At 37.8% G+C, this 22,843-nt stretch overlaps 1 pseudogene; it reads right to left on the reverse strand.

Annotated features, from left to right (window-relative positions):
* The window catches only part of LOC122810631, a 44,770-nt pseudogene extending 25,027 nt beyond the window's left edge, over positions 1 to 19,743 (reverse strand).
* Positions 19,744 to 22,843: the final 3,100 nt, after the last annotated feature.

The following is a 22,843-nucleotide window of genomic DNA, read 5'->3' on the forward strand; positions in this document are numbered from 1 at the left end:
TCCTTTCCTTTACCAACACTATTAACCTAAACCGGAATTCTAATTTGCTCTCCTCAGCCCTCTTTCTAGACATGTCAAAGGCTTTTGATATGGTCAACCATCAGTTACTAATCCACTCTCTAAAAGACATATCCCTGGCAAACATGCTATTCAATGGTTTACATCCTATCCGAGTGGAAGGAAACAAGCAGTTCTATGGCAGGACAAACTGTCTGCACTGCTACCTCTCACCCTTGGAGTCCCTCAAGGCTCCATCTTAGGTCCCCCTGCTTTTTTCCATTTTCATTAATAACCTTCATGCAGCCATCCCAGAAGCCACCTGCATCCAATATGCAGATGACTCCACTCAAATCTGTTCTGCCTCCTTCCCATCAGACCTTCAAAACTTAACCCAAACTACATTTAATACAATTGAAACCTGGTTAGCTAATAAATGCTTGCTTTTAAACCCTAACAAAACTAAATTACTATTTTTCATCCCTACCAGTTGATCTACACTTATTTAATTAACCACTTTTTAAACTTCTACATGGTTTGAAAAAGGCACACTTTTAGCAGTAAGCTGCATGAATAACTTTATTTAATTATTTATTTTATTTTACATTTGTTGACCGGGCTAGTCTAACTGGATATAGGTCCATTTTCAGTCGAGGCCCGGGGAGAAAAGCTCCAAGCATAGGCAATGACATAACATACATTATATGCAGTAGTAACATGATTTGCAGTACATTATTTAGATTATACACAAAAAGCCTAAACAGGGTTATACATAAAAAAAAAAAAACTTATACAGAGTCCCTTAGTAAGGCTTAGGCTAAGATCTAATTCAGAAAACAAACATAATTTAAAATTAGTTTTTTTTTTTTTTTGCCTGGTTTACAGATGTACAAACTTATGTTTACATCTAGTTTAGAGGAGGGCTAGCACTTTTAGAGTAAGTAAACTCGTATAGAGTTCTAAGAAGGAAATCTCATTAAATACTATTTAGAGGTTAGTTTACTAGTTAACACCGGAAGGCATCAGACTGACAGAGCAGAGAAGTATAGGGAGAGCAGGATGAGGAATGAGATATTAGTCAGGGTTAGAGCAGGGACATAGCCAGTGTGTTTTAAGATATTCTTTAAGATATTTTTTGAAAAGCAGTGTGGAAGAAAGAGTTGAGAGTTCATTTGGAAGCTGGTTCCATTTTTTTCCCACTGTGTTAGTGAATAGTGAGTCCCCAGCCTTGTTGTTTGATTTAATAGTGGAAACTAGGAGCTTATTAGATGAGTGTAGTGCTGCAAGATTTTTGTATGGGGTAATCAGATTAGTGAGGACTGGTGTATTCTTAAGGTGGTAAAGGATCTTTTGGGTGATAATAAGTTGTTGACAAAGTAGTTGGTTCTGCAGTTCTAACCATCCCAGTTGTTTGAGGTTGTGGCAGTGGTGGGTTCTAAATGGGGTGCCAGTGACAAATCTGGCAATGTTGTTAAAGCTGGTTGCGAGTTTGCTAAGGTTATTTTTAGATAGATTGGTATAAATGGCAGAAGCATAGAACACGGTAGAGATAAGGTGGGTCTGGGCAATAACTTTACCCAGTTGTTAGATCTGTCAAGTAATCAATAAGGAATTTCAGAAAGAGAGATATAGTACCATCAAATTAACAATATATAAAGCAACACAGGATGTTTTGAACTCCATGCCTATTAGCAGATTCTAACATCATCTTCATACTGTTATCTGTTTTTTTGTAAGACTAACTACTATAATTGTTTTGCAGACCTGTACACACACACACACACACACACACACACACACACACGCACACACACACACACACACACACACACACACACGCACACACACACACACACACACACACACACACACACACACCTATCTATTTCTTGCACACACACACTCCTCTTAAAAACTTAAACATACTCACACCTACCGGTCGCGGTCCACAGTCCAAACGTCTTCAGGAATTCAAATTCCATGTGCATGGACCAGGAAGATGTAAACAATCGGTCACACATTGCACAGACGCAGAGTGTGACCTAATGCAAAGGGTGTTCTTAAAGAAGTACGCCCTTAAAAAAGAAAGTTTTTTTTTTATTTTTTAAAGAAACAGGGCAGCAGAGGTGCTGGTATGTTGTACCAGTGTGTACCAACCAAAACAAAGCCCTGCTACATATGCTCAAAGAGCATAAATGAATGAAAAGGAAATTGTCATATTGAAAGGAGCAAGTAATGGTCAAATGCTTGAAGAAAATCCTCTAATATGGTAGTTAAAGCATGAAACTCTTTGTCTAAATATTTAACAATGGAACAGAATATTTACAATTAAACTATCTCTCAATGAGAATCTCAGAAGGAAAAAGTAAAAATGAGCTAATGGTTGCTGGCATGGATGGTTACTCATCCGTGTCTATAACGGGTGATTGATTAAATATTAATTTTTGATTGATTGTTTGAATTAACAAACAAAATGAATAATTCTAAATTTCTGTTAGAGTTTCCACTTCTGAATGTGAGCCATGAATTTCCATACAGGCAGTATCCCCAAGAATGCCTGTACTGCCACCATTGCATTTCACTCACCATTATTCAGCAATATTCTCTTCCTTGAGATTCGTACGCTCACTTTTTCAGAAATTACTTGCTTTTTGTTCTGTTGTTTCTATTCTGGCTGACAATGTTTGATATGCAAATGTTGTGTATGCTAAACATACAGAATAGTTTTATTTTACTTTGATGTTTTGTATTTCTAGGGTCAGTTAGTCAAGGACATCATCACCCTCCTGCTATGAGTACTGTCATATTATATGAAATCTCCTTCAACATTATTCTCATTAGGGGCAATATAAATCACTGACCATGGGATGGGTAAGGCCAATCTATAACCAAATGGGAGAAGTTATTTTAAGCACAAAAAAACAAAATTGACAAGGCTTAAAATGGCATTCAAGAGCAGCTAGCGTAGTACTTGTATATGAACCTATTATAAACAAAGAACATAACACATTTGGCATATGCACAAATCTATCTATTTGTATTAGTCAGTATCTACAGACTATATTTATTGTATGCTGCTAGCATCAATTAATCTGATAGTATTTCTATATTATCTATAGCTACATTTCCATGTGCAAAAGTATGCAAGGATACATTTCTCTGTCCGTTATGTCTGTGCAGACAAATGCAACATGCATATCTTGTGGATACCTTCTGTAGTCATTAAACTCAGTGTCTTGTTTGTTCCAAACTTGTTTATTAAGATTTAAGTAAAAGAAATCAGAATGGGAAATAAGGCATATAATTAAATGAACAAATATATGCTGCATATGAAATTGCTGCTACTTATCAGTTGCTACCCAATTCATTTCTTCAGTAATAAATATGATGCATTGCTAAGCTCTTATTGTGTCTAATTTAGTAGTCTATATTCCTAAAGCAATCTAGCCTGTAACTGACCACATGTGCATCGGGAGACTAGAAGTAAAGATTAGAATAATCCCAAGCATTCAAACTCACATTATTAACCATTTTTCTTTCTCATTCATTCTTAGCTTCTTTAATAACTCTGCTGGCCACAGGAAAATAGCTGCATAGTAGACATTCAGGTGGGAAAGAAATGTTGATTCCTAGTGAGAATTAAGACCAGACCTCCGGAATGTTAACATTGTACTCAAAACATCTGACACATGACCTCTCATGCTTGCATAGCCTGCATTTTTCCACTCATTCTTCTTTCTCTGGTACTGCCGAATCTGTAGCTCAAACAATCAGCATCAGATTTAGTGAATACAAAACAAGGATGTTACTGCCAAAGTGGTTTGTTTGCTACATATATAAACAATAGGAATGTTCTGAATATGTTAATGTTTACAATATTTCAAAAATAAGGCTGTTTCTATCTATGAAAACAAATGGAATATCAAGTGCTCATAAAGAGCAAAACGTATTTTAAAGAACTCTCCATACGTCTCACAAATACAGGTAAGACCCTGTTTTTTAAGTAGAATCCTTCCCTCTCCTTGATGGTACCAAAGTATGGGGAAAAGATCATTGGCTTCAACAATTGGCTGCATAGTTGCTGTCATTCTAGGGCAATCCACTAAGTGTCAGCATGGAAGGAGATGCTACATAGTCACCAGGTATGGCTTGCACATCCTGTTTCAGGGTTTCCACATACTGGCTAAAGCCTTTGCTGCCTCCATATTTCCTTTTTAGGCAGAGTCCAGCTAGTAAATCCCCCAACCTAACACAAACAAATCAAGCACCAGACCATGACAAAGTGTCTCTACTCAATGCCAGGAGTCTAAATAACAAATTGTCTGATCTTCAGGCCCTTTTACATTTGCAGCACATACGTATGTGGTATTAGAAAAAATTTGGTTTAAAAGTGCAGAAAGCACTCCTGCTATTTCAAAGTTTTATGCCTACCATCCCTTTCAGCCAAATGGTAACTGCTGTGGAGTATCCATATTTCTTACAGACTATATCACTTCTAGGCAGATCCCCAGAGATACTGAAACTGAACTGATTGTGAACCAAATCCCACTAAATAGGACCAATTACCAGATCACGGCATGTTACAGGATACCCTGTGTGCTCCCAGAAAACCAGGTTAGGTTTCTGACTACACAGGGTAGGCTCCAAATCAACAGGGATTGCATTACCATGGGATACTTTAGCTACCTGATGATAAACTGTGACACCTATACCTCAATTGTAGGTTATACCACAAAATTCATTGACTTCATTAACAAAAACTCACTGGACCAAATTGTCAAGGAACTCACTAGAAAAAAATATTCTTGACCTGGTGATTAGCCAGTATGGCATTAATGTCAATTATTCTCATGTGTCTCCCTTTTTCAATTAAGTCCGGTCACCAACTGGTAGCATTTTCTTCAATATCGCTAAACTATTAGATGCAAACATTATAAAGTTCAGAGACTTCAGACATAAAAGCCATCTACAATTCTATGATGAAGTTTCAAAATTCAACTTTAACTGTCAGCCTGTGATGCTGACACAGCATGCAGTTATGGAAACCAGCTATGCACACCTAGATAAATGCATTGACTTGGCAGTCCCTATCAGATCCAGAAAAAAATGGTGGTCTACACATATAAAACTTTCAATAATAGAAAAAAAAAAACTTGTTAAACTGTATAGTAAACCAAACTAACAAACAAAAAAAAACACAAATCAATGTTAACATCAAAGCTGTATTCAAATAACTATAAAAAAACACCATTAAGAATACAAAGACATCCCATGATCATTGGCTAACATCAGAAGCTAAAGACAATTACAAACCTTTCTTTAATTACATTAGGAAACTAAGGAATAACACCCACCATTGCTTAGAACATATCCAAAATGGCACTACGTACTCAGATACAGTAGAGATAGTTAACAAAATAGCAAACAAATTTAGTGCAAATTTCTCTGCTGAAACAATTCTACAAAGCTCACATATCTGACAGCATCTCAAATCTTCATCACAATCAAAGAACTCTTGTTAAAGATTGTCTCTAAAAAGGAAAATATGTCATGAATTGGGGCTAATAATATACCCGGTTGCCTGACAAACAGTACAAAACACACCCTGGTTAGCCCGCTCTTACAGCTATTCACCTTCAGCTTAGCCACTGCTTTTGTCCCTGAAGTATGGCACTCCACTGTTGTGATGCTACTTCATAAAGGTTGGCCTACCACTGAACTCAGAAACTACAGACCTAGTAGCCTGACTAGTCTTATCTGAAAAGCCATAGTACATCTCATAACTGACCTAATTAACTATGAAATCAAAAACATTATAAGGCTTAACTCCTTGCAGTTTGGCTTTGCATATGGGTTGGTCCTTTCTGATGAATCTGTTTAAGTTCTTTGAGAGATAGTAACATAAACTGTGGACAGTGGGCATGTTGCTCATACAGCATACTTGAACTGGCTAAGGCTTTTGATACAACAATACCAAATGCTAACATAATTAGGATTTCCATTAAATTTTGAAGATTTTGAAGGGTTGCAATCAACATTTTCTGTGGAGTGTTTTGGTTTTTAATCAGTTTAATTTGTGGATACATTTCTTTGGTTTCTTAAAACTGCATGCTAAAATGCACATTATCATTGCTTTTGATAAACAATCCCTTCATCTGCCTTATAGTATAGATAACACTCCAATTCAGAATGAAAGTGCAGTGAGAAACCCTGGGAATTTTGTCTTTGGCCATTATATTGCAGCAGTGGTTAGGAAATCATTTTACCTGACACAGCTTATTGCAAGAGGTATTTAATTTCAATCCAATGAAGTTGTTGCCGTCTGTGTTCTTGCATTGATCAGAACTTTTATCAAATACAATGTCTCTTTTGGGATGCATCTTACTAGGCATATCAAGCAACTAGAAGACCCCAGAGGTTTCAAACTAAGAAGACCACAGGCTTAAAGATAAGAGCTTACAGGAGAGAGTGCTTGGAAGCACTGCCTCTGTTATTTAGTGTTCTAGGGACTATTTAGGAGCAATCTGTGCCTTGCTTTTAGGGCCATTAGGTACACAGCAGTCCAAGGCCTATTTTATGTCTACAAATTAAACAGTCTCAATAATGCTAGAATCAGGAATCTAAACCTGCTTCAGCAAATAAACAAAACATTGTGGAGAGACAGCTTTGTCATGCAATGCTTACCACTTCTCTGGAACAAGCTTCCACTTCAATTTAAGCAATGCAACACATTTCTTCCAACATATAGAAGCTAGACAACTAGATGGGTATCCACAAATTTAACCTGGTATGACTAGCCTGTTGCTCCTTGTAAAAGGAGGTGCATTCTAAGGGTGGGTACTGGCAAGGAGTAAATGGCCACTAGGCCCTGTTGCCTTGTATTTTCTATGATTCTTTTATTCTGTGAAAGCGTGTCTACTTAAAAGCATATATGGCTAATTACCTTAAGGTAATTTCTTGCCTGACAGATGGGTAGAAGTTAAGGGGAAACAAGGGCATCCAGCAAAGAGGTGGATGGATTGTGTGAGAGATCTGTGAGTCAGGCATGAGTGCTGAAGAAGACAAAAGTGTGGCATTAATCAAGAGAGATGGTGACAGTTAACATGTCTCCTGACCTCATGTAGAAAAAAATGGGGAAAGGTGGTTGATGATGATGATCATCATCATGATCTCTTGCCTGGTATGGTTTCTGTATTCCTACAGCTCCAAGCTTGTAACACTTCAGAAATAAGGATGGATCTAGATGTCTGACAGAGTTCATGCAAACTGACAGCTGGTTACACTAGAGTTTTACCCAGCTGGACTGAGCTCAAATCACAGGAGATCACATATTTTTTTCTTTTCCATTGTTGGTCCTTGTAGCTTCAAGAAAAACTTGCTAGACTTTCTAGGTGTTTTTAATTGTGAAACAGAAACATTTTAATATTTTTCGTAGTGAATTAGCAAGACTTATTCAGAAAATAAACACTATTTTCTTATTTTGTTTTGCTGTAGTCCTGCAAAATCTAAGGTGTCAATTAAAAGCAAACAGTATAGCTGATTTCCACCATAAGCAGTTGCTGTTGCACTTACTCCATATTAGAATGGATGGGTTGTATTATTAATGACCACACAATTTATTCATCATTTATTTGAAGTGCTGATAAGGTTGTTGTTTTTTTGCAAGTATTATACTTAAATATTTACATTTTTCAGTAGGATTCAAACATAATCCTCTGGCAAGTCAATCACACTCTAGCAGTAGTGTTAGCACATGTCAGCATTGCATACAGGCTTCTTATCTAACTCAGAAGTTCACTTCAATACCTAGTTTTGGATGGCTGATAGCGTGATAGAAGCACTGCCACTGAATATTACCTGAGGTATATAATTTGCTTCCGTTATGGGCTGATCTCTAACACATCTGCTGCATTACTGCCACGTAAATGATTTTAAGGAGGCCACTACAAATGGGAAGGAGAATGTATACATTCTGCATGTAGCACAGTGTGTGTCAGTTCTGCACTGACAAGAGTCAGCAGCAGAAGAGGCTAGTAGCAGAAGTAGTACCACTCAATACCCTCTTATGCAGGCACTGTGCCTATCAGCCTTCTTTGTTAATTAAATTTTGGCCCAACATTTAAGCAGCTTTGGACTCTCTACTGCAGCCTAGAGGCATGCAAGTGAGTTGCAGAGCTAGTGTTGACTGATGTGCTGACAAAGCTGCTAGTCACTGCTTATAAAGCAGAAATGGGAGTGAGTCTATAAAGGCAGAACATGGCTGAAGTACAGCTCCAACTTCCTGAAGAATAAGCTAAAACCTGACAGGGATGCATGGGTAGATGAGGTAATAAGAGAACATTCTGCTTCATTCTATGTAAATAGAATGGCTGCTGATGGACTGGAACAAGATAGAAGATGACATTTTCAAGCAGTATATAGTTTTCTTTTTTCAGCTTGAGAAGAGTTTGCATTACAATATGCAGAAATCTGGATGGCAGAAGAGCTATTCCAAAATTAATCTGCATTGTCAATAAAACACTTCACACTTGCTGCTGTAAAGAACAGAGGAATACAGTAGGAAGTGATGTCAAGGCTGGGCAGCATTACACTGTAGTGTAAAATCAAAGGTTGGATAATAGTCACAAGAAAAGAGAGGAGATAGACAGGTAGGAGCAGGATATGTAGCAAAAAAACTCATAGATATTTTACTCATTAAAGTCGAAAGAGAATGAGAAAGATGTGTGCACGTGTGTTTGCATGCGTGCATGTGTGTGTGTGTGTGTGTGTGTGTGTGTGTGTGTGAGTAAATGTGCAAGCAGAGAAAGAGAGAGAGCCGGACAGGTATGAAACAGCAACACAGTTAAACAGTCTCTTGTTAATGTCAAACAGAATTATGCCAATATTTGGTTAAAAAAGATAAAAAAAATGAGATGAGTAGAATAAATAGTATGTGCATTATTGTGTTGCAAATTATTCTCAGCTATCTCCATTTCCTTGAAACTGTAGAACAGTAACAAGATTGTTTTATTTGAATTCAGTGGCAGGTATAATATGGTGGGTGGGACATTACTGCAGTACATTAACACCTAAGTCATATCACTCATCCATGAACAATATCCAGTTGGGCCAGTAGCACTTGCCTCATATAACTGTGTTACTGCAAACAGACACCAGGGGTACTTTATGCACTTTCCCCATTACCACTCCAGTTATACTTTTAAGTATTTTGAGCTTTGTTGTAATCTGTTTATCCACAACATGAGTAGCAATGTGCATGTTTTCTGTTGTTAAATGTACAAGTACACGCTAATACTAAAAAGTATGACAATGCAACATCATTTGTAATAGAAACAGTTTTAAGAAAAGCATCCATGCAGTCTTTTTGCACTCTGCATGAAGAAACATTAAGAAGCAGCAGTTACTATTCTAAAAGGTTAACAAAAGCAGAGCAAAACTGGATAGTTCTTTCCATGTTTTTGGTAAGATAAAATACTCAGATGTCGGTCAACGACTAAGACTTGTGTGATTATGTATTCAAAAAGCAGGATTGACAGTGCCAGTTTTGTTCATATAAGATTGATCATGATATGCAGGAGGGGCTGAACCAGAATCTGCATTCCATGGGGGGATCTGAGGATACACTGGAGGCTGCGAGAACTGTGTGGCCTGGGGGTTCTGTTGTGGAGGAAACATCTGATGAGTCTGCTGAGGTGAAAACGTTTGAGGAACTTGCTGTGCTGGAAACATTTGGGGAGCTTGTGCAGGAATGAAAGGAACAGCTTGCGATACCTGTGGATTCTGCATCAGTATTACAGGCTGCAATTCAAACAGACATAAATGAAAATGAGTCATTTCTTGAACACAGAGGCAGTTTACACTCAAAAGACACAGGGATAAGGAACAGCACTCTGGTAGCCAAATGATCCAGGACAGATCACAGGATTAATCATTTTCTTCATTGTTTAAAAATATATATGTAAGTTTAAAACCAGTGATGAATACTTTACATATAGTTACCTGTTTTATGGACGTACACTGAAAACACAATAAGAAATTGTGTACAGCTGCTCCTAATAACACCTGCCTTTACAGACAGTAAAGCAAAAACATTTTGTATATTAGTTTAAAAAGGTGAAGAAAGGACAATATTTATCAGCAACCTTTTTGCAGTAACCGCCTTCTTTTCAATGCCTGTTTAAATTTCAGAGGAGAAGTCCATTTATCTTTGCAGTGTATTTACCTTTCTCACCTCTAACATGGATTACAGTGCTTTACATATTCATACATGCATGCTATAAATGTTAAAGGAAAGAATAACATACTGACAACTTACCCTGCAAACACACACACACGCACACACACGCTCAAGTGTTTGAGATGAGCAGTGAGCAGTAGATATCTGAAAAATGTTGGTCAGGATATTACTTTACTGTTGCCACATGTACCTGTAGAGCTACAGTTAAAAACTGACCATTACCCAGAGCACAAGAAAATAAATGTGCGTGGAAAATTACATTTTAAAAGGTTAAAAAAATTAAACATTCATGCTAAAATGATGTATTTATTTGAATGTCTTTATTGGATAGAGCACAGATCAATTCTGACCAATTTCAGGAATAACAAAAAAAGATAGTAATCCATAGGAAAAATATGGTTAAGCAAAGAAGGTGTTAAAACACAATTGTGTTTGACAGTCGCATTAATGGCAAACATTGAAGGTGAGCTTGATCATTAAATTACAAACTCAGGCCAGGCTGTTCATAAACATAGTGCACAAGTGCATTCTGCACACTATGTTTAGTATATTAATCCGTCGTTACTATTTTTCATGTACACCGATCAAGGTAATAACAGGAAACATACAATACACTAGCATTATCTCTAAATGGAGCACTGCTGCACATAGAATACAGTGATGTACTATAGCAATAACCCATGAATGTGTGTGGGTAATGCTGGATTTACCCACAGTTGATGTGGTTTGGTCATGAGGGCAGGATTATTGCTATTATATAATTACATTAAAGAAAAGAATGACTTACTTTTCTTAAATAACATCTTTGTATAACAGTGCCATGCTGTTCCTTCACTTTCTTTCGGTATCCTGCTGCATTTTTATATGTACTGCACATGTGTATCGGACTTACGTTCCCTCTGAACTGCTGTCTAGATTTCAACTTTCACACTTCTTCTTCACCTCTTAGCTCAAGAAAATTGAAAAGTCGTAGCATATATTAATAGATTAAAGTCCATGCGACCAGACTTTTTTCTGTTGGTAGATGCTGGATTTTACAACGAGCGCACTGTTTGGGCTGACCAATCAGTGTGCACATTTTTGAATGTTAATGGCCAGACATTGTATAATATACATACTGGTGATATTGACTGAACTGTTGGGCATTGTGATAGCACTACACACCACAGCAGTGTACAGCTAATTAGTATCTATGGTCTGTGTTTGCACACCTCACTAAGTAGCTGTTACTTGTGCTATTCTCTGGTGTTCTGATACACAGTGATTTCTTAGTCTTTTTCATTCACTAGGCAGCACAGTGGAACTAGGGTAATTTGTTAAAATGATAATGAATGTTATGAGAGCTCCCACTGGTGAGAGCTTGGCAGTATCACTATGAAAGGCTGCAAACAGCATATTGTGATAGGAGGCATGCGTGCTACACAGATTACTCTTTAATTAGAAATTCTCTTACCATTCAGAAAGTTTTTTTTTCATTCAGTGCTGATGTTGTTGCCAGCTATATGCCAACAAATCATCAGAGAAGAGAAATTTCTGTAACCAGATGCACTACAACTGTTGACACATGGTTCTTGTTCCATAACTGTCAACAGAGCCATAGACAATACAGGGAGAAGAAAAACAGTTTCTTCAGGTGCAAGAAAACAGGGGCATTATCGTCAAATTTAAACAGGTGCTAATCAGTCCCCAGCTGGAAACACATGCATTATTTTAATGCCTTTAAGCAGCCAGAATCTGATCATAAGATCTACTGTTAGTCAATGTATGAACACATCAAAAACTATTATATATGTTCATAGTAGTTGTTTGCTATGTTTGCCTACTGAGTTCTACTAAAATTCAACAGGTGTTGCCCTATTTGCTTAAAATAATGACAGTTTCAATGACACAATGTGGGATGTTGCTGCATATCTCTGGTAGCATAGTATAATGGTGAAAACAGTTGGTCCCTACAGGTAATATACACATGAGGGTGTAGGACTGTTGGGCAAATAAAATCTTGAAAAGCTGAGGATTTCTATTAGCTTCCATGGGTGTTAGGACTTTGCTGGGGAAAGTCAGGTGGCTGTAACTTTAAACCTTCACCTGTTAGACAGATATTAAGCTCTAGGGGAGAAGAGCTATCTATATAATCAATGAGGGAAACCAGTACTGCAGATGTTAAAATACTTTACCTGACTCACTGAGAACACTAGGGAAGAGTCTGGAAGAGAAGGGTACATTGCTGTTGGGAGAGGAGTACCCTGAAAGAGTGAGAGGATAGGAAACCATATTTCCATACAGGAGTGGTGAGGAAAAGAAAGAGCTATCAGACTATTGGCATGAGTTGCTGTCCCCAAGGAATTTTGGGTCTATATTATCTCACTGAAATGGCAATACAGCGAATGCTATTCAGCGACACGTAAACACTGATCCACCATTTCTACAAACGGACAGAACATCAATTTTTTCCAAGAGAAAAAATCATTAGTCCAGCTACACACAAAACACCATACCTAACATTACAAAGTGGGGGCTTTGCACTCCCACAGCCCCTCATGCTCCCTAACTAAATATACCAACTCCGAGATCGCACTACAGAGGGGAAAAGGGCAATTACATGGCAATGGCCAAGTTATTTTTTGCCATTTCGGTGACATAAAATAGACCCAGGAATTTTATCTGGAGTGTTGGTTTGCACTGGAACTAGTTTGATAAAACTATATTTTTGTCTATACCAGAATCAGCATCAAGAGACTTTTTGTTTAGTCACCTAGTTTTCTTTGCTGCCTACTCAAACCAGTGGTAAGAAACCTTGTTTAAACCTGCAACTTTCTGTGTTTAAAGCCTGTACAGTGTCTAGTTATTGCCTGCACTTTGTACTTCACACAGAAAATGTATTAGGCACAACACAATGAATTCTGTTTTGGCTAGAACTTCTTGCCTGCTAACGGGAAAATCTCCTTAGAGAAATGCCTACTATTTGTCTCTGTCAGTTGATTTTGAATATCTGTTGGGGGGAAACGTGGCAAAAAGTGACTAAAGTCTTAGCCAGTCCAATGGTGCAGAGGCAGGGCACTGCTGGTGACTTCAGTTCAAGAATGGACTTTTGTCACCAGTAGAGTTGGTCAGGGAGGATAGAATGAAGTGTCTGATTGGCTGGCTCTCCTATCCTGTGGGGAGGAATGAGGGAAACCCAGTCCCTCTGCAATCTCTGATAGATACAAGAACACTCTTAAGCATCTTAGACTAACATGAGGGGACATCAACAACAAACTGACATCATCACACTTGCTGTCTACACAGTTTTGATCATTTAGCAGTCACTGCAAAAATGATGTCTCTCAGAGTCCTCTCTCATCGCTCCCCAGGAAGTCAAAAAAAGTACATACCTGCTAAGGTAAAGTATGCACCCACATTTTATTTTTGACAATATTGTTAGAAATCAAATGAGTAGAATTCCACTACTGAATACAAAAGATGCTACTTTGAATGAACAAATTGACACTATGGTTTCCGATTTTTGTAATAGGGGTTACAATTATGATAACCTCATTAAGGAGAAAGAGTTAACACTACAGAACAGGACATCAGTATTGCAGCCAATATTCTTAAAAAAAATCACAAAAAGTAAATTCTGATTACAGTTCGAATATTTGGAAGGGTAATGAGATTAATAGAAAACAAATTGTAAATAGGAATGACCTTAGCTGTTGTGCTATGTTTACATTTGATTGTAATACAGCAAAGATTAAACAGATTATTAGAAAACACTGAGTTTATATGAGCGTGGTCCTATTTTTGGTCATAAGAGATCTTATAATTTAAAGAACAAGCTATGTTGCAAAGAACAGATTAAAACCCTTATACCACATAGTAAAAAAATGGGTACTTATCAATGTGGCAGATGTAAGTTTTGTAAATTAATATACAGAAAAGACCATTATTCATCTTTTGTATATGTACCCCTTTGTTCTTAGAGAACATGGTACCTGTAACACTAGAAATGTAATCTGTTTAGCAAAGTGCAATAAGTGTTCAGCATATTATATAGGAAAAACAAACCAGCATCTTAAGGACAGAATAGGTAGTCATCTATCAGAAATCAGAAGAGGGGAAGAACATAATGCTTTACTTAGACACATAAAATCTACTGACATAAGTCATAAATTTAAATTTATGATTTTGAGTGTTGTTTCCCCCCAAGTTCGTGGTGGAGATATAAAGATTATAATAACTACATCATTACCAGGTTTAAATGATGTAGTTATTATTAAACCAGTGTTTACAATTTTAAACAATAGAGTAAGATGAAGTTGTTTTCTATATATTTTATATATACTTTGTATAATTTTAACTACTGTTAGATGATGTCAAATTTTTAATTGTTTTATAGGTTCATAGGTTCATAGGTAAGTACTAGGCTATCTGCCCATGGGCATTTGTAAGCCTAGCCACAGAGTGATGGCTTTCGCCTCACCATTAGATTAGTAACCTGGGCCTCTGTCAACAGGGCTCCTGAAGTGATCCCATGGTAGAAATTACGATTACCCATCCACTCATCAAGATTTCTCTTGAAAAGGGTCAGAGAGGAGCTCTGTCGAATATGGATTGGGATTCTATTCCAGAGTGAGGGGAGTCACTGGGACGGTAATCTATCCCTCCAGCATGTCCTGTTTATTGTTGTACATAGGTTCAAGTCGCTAGAACGAGTGATTCTGAGGGATCTCATTTTTTTGAGGTGAAGCATGTCCATTAGTTCAGGGTTTGACATGGCCCTACAGGTCAGACATAGGTCACCTCTGAGAAGACTGTAAGCAACTGAGAAGAGCTGGAGCTTTTTTAGTCGTGCTTCATAGGGTAATTGTTTAAGGCCCTTAATCTTCTTAGTGAGGTACTTCTGTGGTCTTTCTAGTTGTTGCAGGTGTCTAGTGAGGTACATCCCAAATGGGGCATTGTACTCTATTATGGGCCTAATGAGTGAGGAGTAAAGGGGCACAATCACCTCCTTGGATCTGGATGAGAAACCCTTTGTGATCAGGTGTGCCACATAGAAGGATTTCCTGACCATTTTGGCTATGTGGTTATCAAAGGAGAGCATGCTATCTACTTGGGTACCCAGGTCCCTAATTACTTCTTCTGTACTTAGTGGATTCCCATCTATGTGGTAGTTTTTTTCCCAAATGGGATTACTATGCATTTTTTGGCATTTAGCTTGAGGCCGTGACTTTGACACCAGGTGTTTGTCTCTGTGAGACCCTTTTTCAGGATGTCTGTGTCAGCTGGAGTCAATTATTGCACCCAATTTACAGTCATCTGCGAACTTGGTTAGCCACAGTCCCTCTGCCTTTGCCTGTACTTCGCAGAAATATATACCGAACAGGAGGGGTCCCAGGACTGAGCCCTGTGGGACTCTGCTTGTGACTGGTTTAGAGTCAGACATGGCGCCTGCCACTCTTACCTTGTGGGTTCTGTCTGAGAGCCAATTGGCAACCCATCTCATGACATAGGGGTTAATATTTAAGCTGGTGAGTTTGTCTATGATTCCTGAGTGTGGGATGGTGTTGAACGCCTTAGCGAGATCCAGATATGCTGCTTGGACCACCTTCCCTTCATCTATGGCCTTGGTGACTGTTTTGAAGAAGTCGACCAAGTTCAGGAGGCAAGATCTGCCTTTAACAAAGCCAAACTGGGTGGGGTCCAGTGTCTGGAGGTTCCCAATGTCCCTGTTAATGAGCTCCATGATAATGCGTTCTATGGCTTTGCAGACCAAGCTAGTCAAGCTTATAGGGCGATAGTTCCCAGGGTCAGTTGTGGCACCACCTTTGTGGAGTGGTACAACTGTTGCTGTATGCCATTCTTTGGGTACATAGCCTGTAGAGAGGCTGAGTTTGAATAGTGATTTGAGATGGGGGGTTAGTTCATTTTGAAGCTCGTGTAAGACACAACCTGGGATAGCATCTGGTCCCATTGATGCTGTGTTTTTGGCCTTTGCAAGGGCTGTCTTTACTTGTGTGTCTGAGATATCTGGAGTGCCACATTCTTCTGGGATGGGTGCTAGCCCCTTTGGTGGAGAGGGAGGGGTGAAGTTTGCACTGAACTTGTCAGCCAGGATGTTGGCAATGTCGGTTGGTTCAGTGTATTTATGGCCATTATGCACTAGCTCGGAGCATATCTGAGAGTTTGCCCCTAGACTCTTGACATAGTTAAAGAAGGCCTTGTGGTTATCCTTAGAGTCATTGGCTATTTTTCTTTCGAAGTTGGCCTTGGATGATTTAATGAGGGAGCGCAGTTTTTTACTGATGTTAATCAGAGATGCCTTCTTATTTTGGGATTTTGTTCTATCTTGGTCATATGATTTAATTACTCTGGTTGGTCACATGATTATTTGGGTGTATATAAGTTGTTAATTCTTTACAATAGTCTGTTATTGCCCGAGGAAGTGTTTTAAATGTGAAAGTTTTACTACTAGCAACATTAAAGGATTTTTAGTGACTCATGGCACCAGACTACTTCTTACTGTTTTTTGGTTCTCATTTTGGTGACTCTGGACTTGTAACTCAGGTTTTTTATTCTCTTATGGTAGGAAAGTAAGACAGACAGTGCAATTCTAGGGATAACCAGGTTGAAGGACCCAATCTGTGTGAACTTACAACTAGCTGATGGAACTTTAAAAAAGCTCAGTGGGAAGATGACACCTTAATTCGCACCAGTGAAAACCTTTTTAGGTAGTGAAAACAAACTCCTCTGTAGACCCCCTGACCTTCATACCTCTATTTTGGGATGCAGCATGCCATTCTTTACTAAGTATCAAAAGAAAGGAAAGAAGCCATCCATCAATAATTGGTCTTCTGACATTTTAGATCATGGTGGTGATGAAAATGGCTTACAACCATATTTTAGGCAGACATGTGCAGGTGGATAAAAGCAAAACCGAGATACTAGACTACATTTATTAAACAAGAATTATGAAAAAGATGAAACATTTTCGTGCTACTTGCCTGAAGTGTCGAAGAGTGACCCCAACCCCTGATGCAATCAATATTGTGGATTCCCTTGTTGAATCCACATATGGTTACAGATATATCTTGGTCATCTTGGACTATGAAACATGCTTACTTATAGGTATTCATAGGTAGGTACTAGGCTATTGACTTTCAGGCCTACATAAGCCTAGCCAAAAAAAGTTCCCTGGCTTTCGCCACCCAAGAAAATTATTTTCCTGTGCCCCTGTCAAGCAGAAAGACAAAAGAGAAGAGCCAGCAAAACATGACCCAATAAAGAAATAAACTTTTATTGGTAAAAAAACATAGTCCAAAGGGACAGCAAAGAATAATACACAAACCGGTTTCGGCTGGTTAACTATACACAGCCTTCCTCAGTGTGAAACTAGCAGATTCAAATCTGTCATTAAATACACTACAAACAAAAATGATTGGTTAAACCTAAAGCTTGTCATTTAATCCTGGTGGGAATAAACCACCTAACTTAATAATCCATTTTTTCTCTTTAGAATTCAATAAAGAGTGCCAACCAGTTTTATTCACTTTTTTGCCATGAATGATGTCAATAATGGTAAAAAGAAAAGTGGCTGTAGGATGTGTTTGCTGATGTTTATATAAGTCGTTATGTATTCTGCCTTTTTTGATGTTGCTAATGTGCTCTGAAATTCTCAATCTTAATGGTCTAGCAGTTTGACCTATATAGAATGCCCCACATGTGCATGTGGCTAAATAAACAACCCAATCAGAGCTACAGTTAGCAAAGAACTTAATATTGTATACAATGGAAGAATTTCTACTAGTGAATTCCTTAGTTTTGGAAATTTTGTTGCAATTAGTACAATGTCCACAAGGATAACAACCTACTGGTATGCTACCAGTAAGGGTGGTTTGAATTGGTTCTGGAAGACCTGTATCATGTGTGTGTTTGTAATGACTGAAGCAACTGCCCAGATTTCTGCCTTTCTTGAATGAAAAAAGGCATTGGTTAGGAACAATGGTAGACAAATCATTGTCATACAATAATAGGTTCCAATGTCTGTGAATACTCTGGATTAGACTGTCTGAATTTCTACCATAGGTAGTGGTAAACCTGATTGGTTGAGGGGCAGATTGGTGATCCGTCTTGTAGGATAATAAATCATCCCTGTTCATGTGGCTTACTTTATGTATAGCATCAAAAACATGCCCCATTTTATATCCCCTAGTCCTGAAACGTCTAGTTAAATCCCTACTTTGTTCTTGATAAGAAGTCTCATCAGAGCAGATACATTTCATCCTGATGAATTGGGATTTTGGAATATTTTTAGAAATATGAGGGGGGTGAAAGCTGGAGGCATGTAATATAGTGTTGTATTCGGGATGTTTCCTGTAGACTAGAGTCTCAAGGGTATGGTCAGGTAATCTATTAATGGATACATCTAGAAAAGTGATATGGCTGTGGTCATAATGCAAAGTAAACTGAAGACTCCATTTATTATTATTGAGATATGCTAGAAAATCAAACAGACCATCGAGTTCACCCTTCCATACGGCCCAGCAATCATCAAGGTAGCGTCTCCAAATATCAAGTTGTTCCAAGTAGATGTTGTTATTGCTATTATATATAAGATCTTTCTCAACATAAGCCATAAAGAGATCCGCATAGATGGGTGCAAAGGATGAACCCATGGTGGTAACCTTGGTCTGCCAATAACAAACGTCCTGATAAAAAAAGACATTGTTAGTCAAAACATAAGAGGCCATATCCAACAGGAATTCATTATATTCAGATGAGTATAATCCAGAAGTGTTAAGCCAGTAAGACAGAGCTTCTAAACCACCAGAATGGGGAATGTTGGTATATAGGGCACTTACATCTAAAGTACACATGCACCAGTCAGGCTCTAGTTGTGTGTCAGAAATGATTTGTAAAAAATTGGTGGTATCTCGTAATCTTGAGCGAATAGAAAGTAGTAGGGGCTTAAGTTTATTAGTCAAAAAAAGGGATAAGGGCTCTGTAATATATCCCCTGCCTGATACAATTGGTCTGCCTGGGGGGGGTATGGGATTCTTGTGTACCTTTGGCAAAAAGTAAATATATCGATTCAAAGAATCATGAACTAAAAGTTGGTGCATAGTATCAATGTCAATAATGGAAGCATCCTTTGCATGGGACAAAAATTCTTCAATTTCATTTTGAAATCTAGACGTAGGGTTGATAACCATTTTGGCATAATATTTTTCATCAGATAATTGTCTCATGGCTTCCTGATCATAGTATTGCCAATCTAAGACCACAACAGCACCCCCCTTGTCCGCTGAGATGATCACAATATCATGATTATTTTGTAGATCTATGATTGCCTTTTGTTCATGAATGGAAATGTTATTAGGTTTGATACTGGATACTGACCTGGCATAATGCAGATCTTTAAGAATGTTATTCTGGAACTGTAAGACAACAGGGTGCATAGGTGGAGTAAATTGTGATTTATGGTAGATAAATTTGTCTGAAAACCCAAAATCATTAGTGCAACCAAAAAACATTCTTAGATTGAGCAATCTACAAAAAGATACAACATCTTGTGCAAATGAATCCTCAGCAACAACAAAAACAGGGACAAATGTTAACCCTTTATTAAGAATAGTGACTTCAGTTGGTGATAAGACATAGCTTGATAGATTTAAAGCATTGTTATTCAATGGAAATTCTAGTTCTTCATCGCTAATTGAAGTAAACCTTGGATGCCGTTTATTGCCTTTGTGTTTCCTCCCCCCTCTTTTATACTTGTACCTAAAGGGACCCCTGGTGAGGCTCTCTTCGGTGAGGGTGACCCAGTTGCAGTCTGCAATTCATTCTCCAGGCCAGAGGAAAGCTCATCAGTGGAGGAGCCAGTATCAGAAACATAATTCTTCAGGATGGATTTAGGTCTTTTCCTCTTTGAAGGGCGGCTTTGTTGTATATTAAATTTCACATGTTTAGTCGAACTAAAAGGGTTACTCCCCTGATAATCCGCCAAGTCTCTGTTAAATATTTGGATTTTCTTTGATTTTAATTGGGTCTCCAAATTATTTAAGTCAGAAACTACCTTGGTAAGTTGTTTGGCAAAAAAAGTTTCATTTTCATAAGGTTTGACTTCATTGGCAAGACCCAAAACTATATTAACTTCCTTGTCAATGACACGCTCATAGTATTTATTTAGAGCCTTAACAAAAGACATACTGGCTTGGTGTTGGATACTAGCCCATTCATGTGATAGATCATCATCGATTTCTGCCACTAAAGGCTGGATCCTTACACTTAACCCACGTGGGGTGATGTCTTTAGCAATATATGCTTTAAATAATTTTGCATGCCAAACATTAGATCTTAATAACCTAAGATGTTTGTGTAGTTTGTCAAATGCCAAATTACAAATGGTTTCAGACCCTATAGGTTCATCCATATTAGTGTCATTAGTGCTGGGTCCCAATCCAAAAACTCTTAAGTCCTCTCTGTCAGAGGATAGACCCGAAACCAAACTTAGAAGATCCATGACACTTGATGAAAAAAACTTTATACGAATAGACAATAATAGCTCAAAGGCTACGTCATATAAAGAGACAATAGTAGACCCAATAATAAATGGACCACGTCTCACAAATTGGAAATAGTCAGTGGTTCAAATTGTACAAGGATCCAAATAAATGAAAATAGGGGATATAGTGGTCAATCTGACACAACGTGAGTAGAAAAAGACTCAAAATAACTGGAGACCCAAATCATAATATCCCACAACGTGATGTAACAGAAAAAATAAAATAAGAGGAAAGACAGGCCAAATTATCTGGAGGAACAAACCAAAGCCTTTCAAAATAGGAAACAGACCAAATCAACCTAATGTTAAAATTCTGAACTGAGAAACCCTAGGGTGTGTGATAGCCCAAAGTGATCAAAATGGAATATAAAATTCACATCTGAAATTGTATTAGTGTTAAGTTCGGATTTAGGCTAATGGGTGGGTTAACCAAACAACAATTGCTGGTTAATGAAAATTATAAACCAGTCATAAACAGCAATGGATGTACATAAATGTAATTTGAAATCTATCTGACAAAATATGGCATAGGGTAATGTATTAGTCACAGTATCTAAAATCACCCAAATGCAATGGGGAACAGAGAGAACCTGTGTGTTACATGAATGAGATGCTATAAAAAATATATAGGAACTGGCCGGTAAAAAAGAACAATCCACTGGTTCATAATAACATCTAGATGAGTTTAAACAAACAATGAAAGAGAGCCAATATTTGGACAATATCTAACTAAAAAATGTGGTCTATCAGGCAAAAAAAACTGCCAACTAGGTTAAGAAATATCATGAATATCAAAAGGTTATTAAACAGGGGACACAATTATATCATATAATTTACCCAAAGCATAAATTAATGAAAAAGTTTGTCAAATAGTTAGAAACACCACATAACTAATAATAATAAGCAAGTAAAAAATGAAGCGTGTCCTGAACCTGTATAAACCTACAGAGATATTATAACTGTATATGCTTGATTTAGCCAAATAGCAAAAAACAAACAATTACTGCCAACGGCAGTGTAAAGATAGACCAATTATACAATTATAAAACAATTAGAAATGTCCATCGGGTGGATCGACAATGAGAAATCGACCAGTCCAGCCAATATGCTTTAAGGTTGCGACAATTGTAGACACTGAAGATAGTTCACGAAACCAGTAATTCAAGCACATAAGTGAAAAATGGCTCGATGATCACAACCAAATATTTGCGATAGTTCGTCTATATCCATATGTCTAAATTTAGTTCCAGAATGTTATATATCCAAGTGAAAGCATGTGGCAATCGCTAATATATAAACAGTTCCCTCCAGAAACGAAGATGTAACAGTCACAGCAAAAAACACATATATCCCAATCAAATGAATATTCGTATTAGAAAAATAAAAAAATATGCAATATACTCATCATAAATCGAGTCCCAAATAGGTTTAGAGGCAATCACCACGATGATATAATCCAAAAAGGGGAAAAATCCAACCTTGCGAATGAACAGCAGACTGCACCAGGGCCACGCCAACGCCCAACTGAGACACAGGTGTAACAGTCAAAACGGCACTTCCTGAGTATGGGTAGCGTATGCAGAAAACCAAATGCCCATAATAAGTGTACGCTTGAGCAACAGAAATCAGAGTACGAGGATTAAATAAAGTTGAAGCAAATGGCCACAAAAATATATACACGTCAACCAAGATCCAGAGTTTAAATGATAGATCCAAAACCAGGAAATCCTCGAACAGCCCACAAAGGCTGTATATTTATATGCGAAGCATAATAGTCCATTGGAAAAAAACAAATTGTAGTGTTGATCAAAAAATGCCAAAACCATCCAAAACTAGGCAGTGAGACATTTCCCTGTGGTATATTTGACTGGGGACACATGGCTGAAGTGACATTCAGCTGCAGAGGAATATGGCTGTTTGCAAATTCCCTGTGGGCAAAGAGAAAAATATGTTGCCATGCCCACAACTTCAATAACCAAATGCACAGGGGGGAAAACAATGTCCATGTTCCCCAAGGCAACATGAGACAGCAGGTAATATGGCAGGCATCAGCAGTAGGCTGCCCAGAA

The sequence above is a fragment of the Protopterus annectens genome, chromosome 9.part0 (assembly GCF_019279795.1).
Source record: "Protopterus annectens isolate FY-2018-M chromosome 9.part0, PAN1.0, whole genome shotgun sequence".
Taxonomy (NCBI): Eukaryota; Metazoa; Chordata; order Ceratodontiformes; family Protopteridae; genus Protopterus; species Protopterus annectens.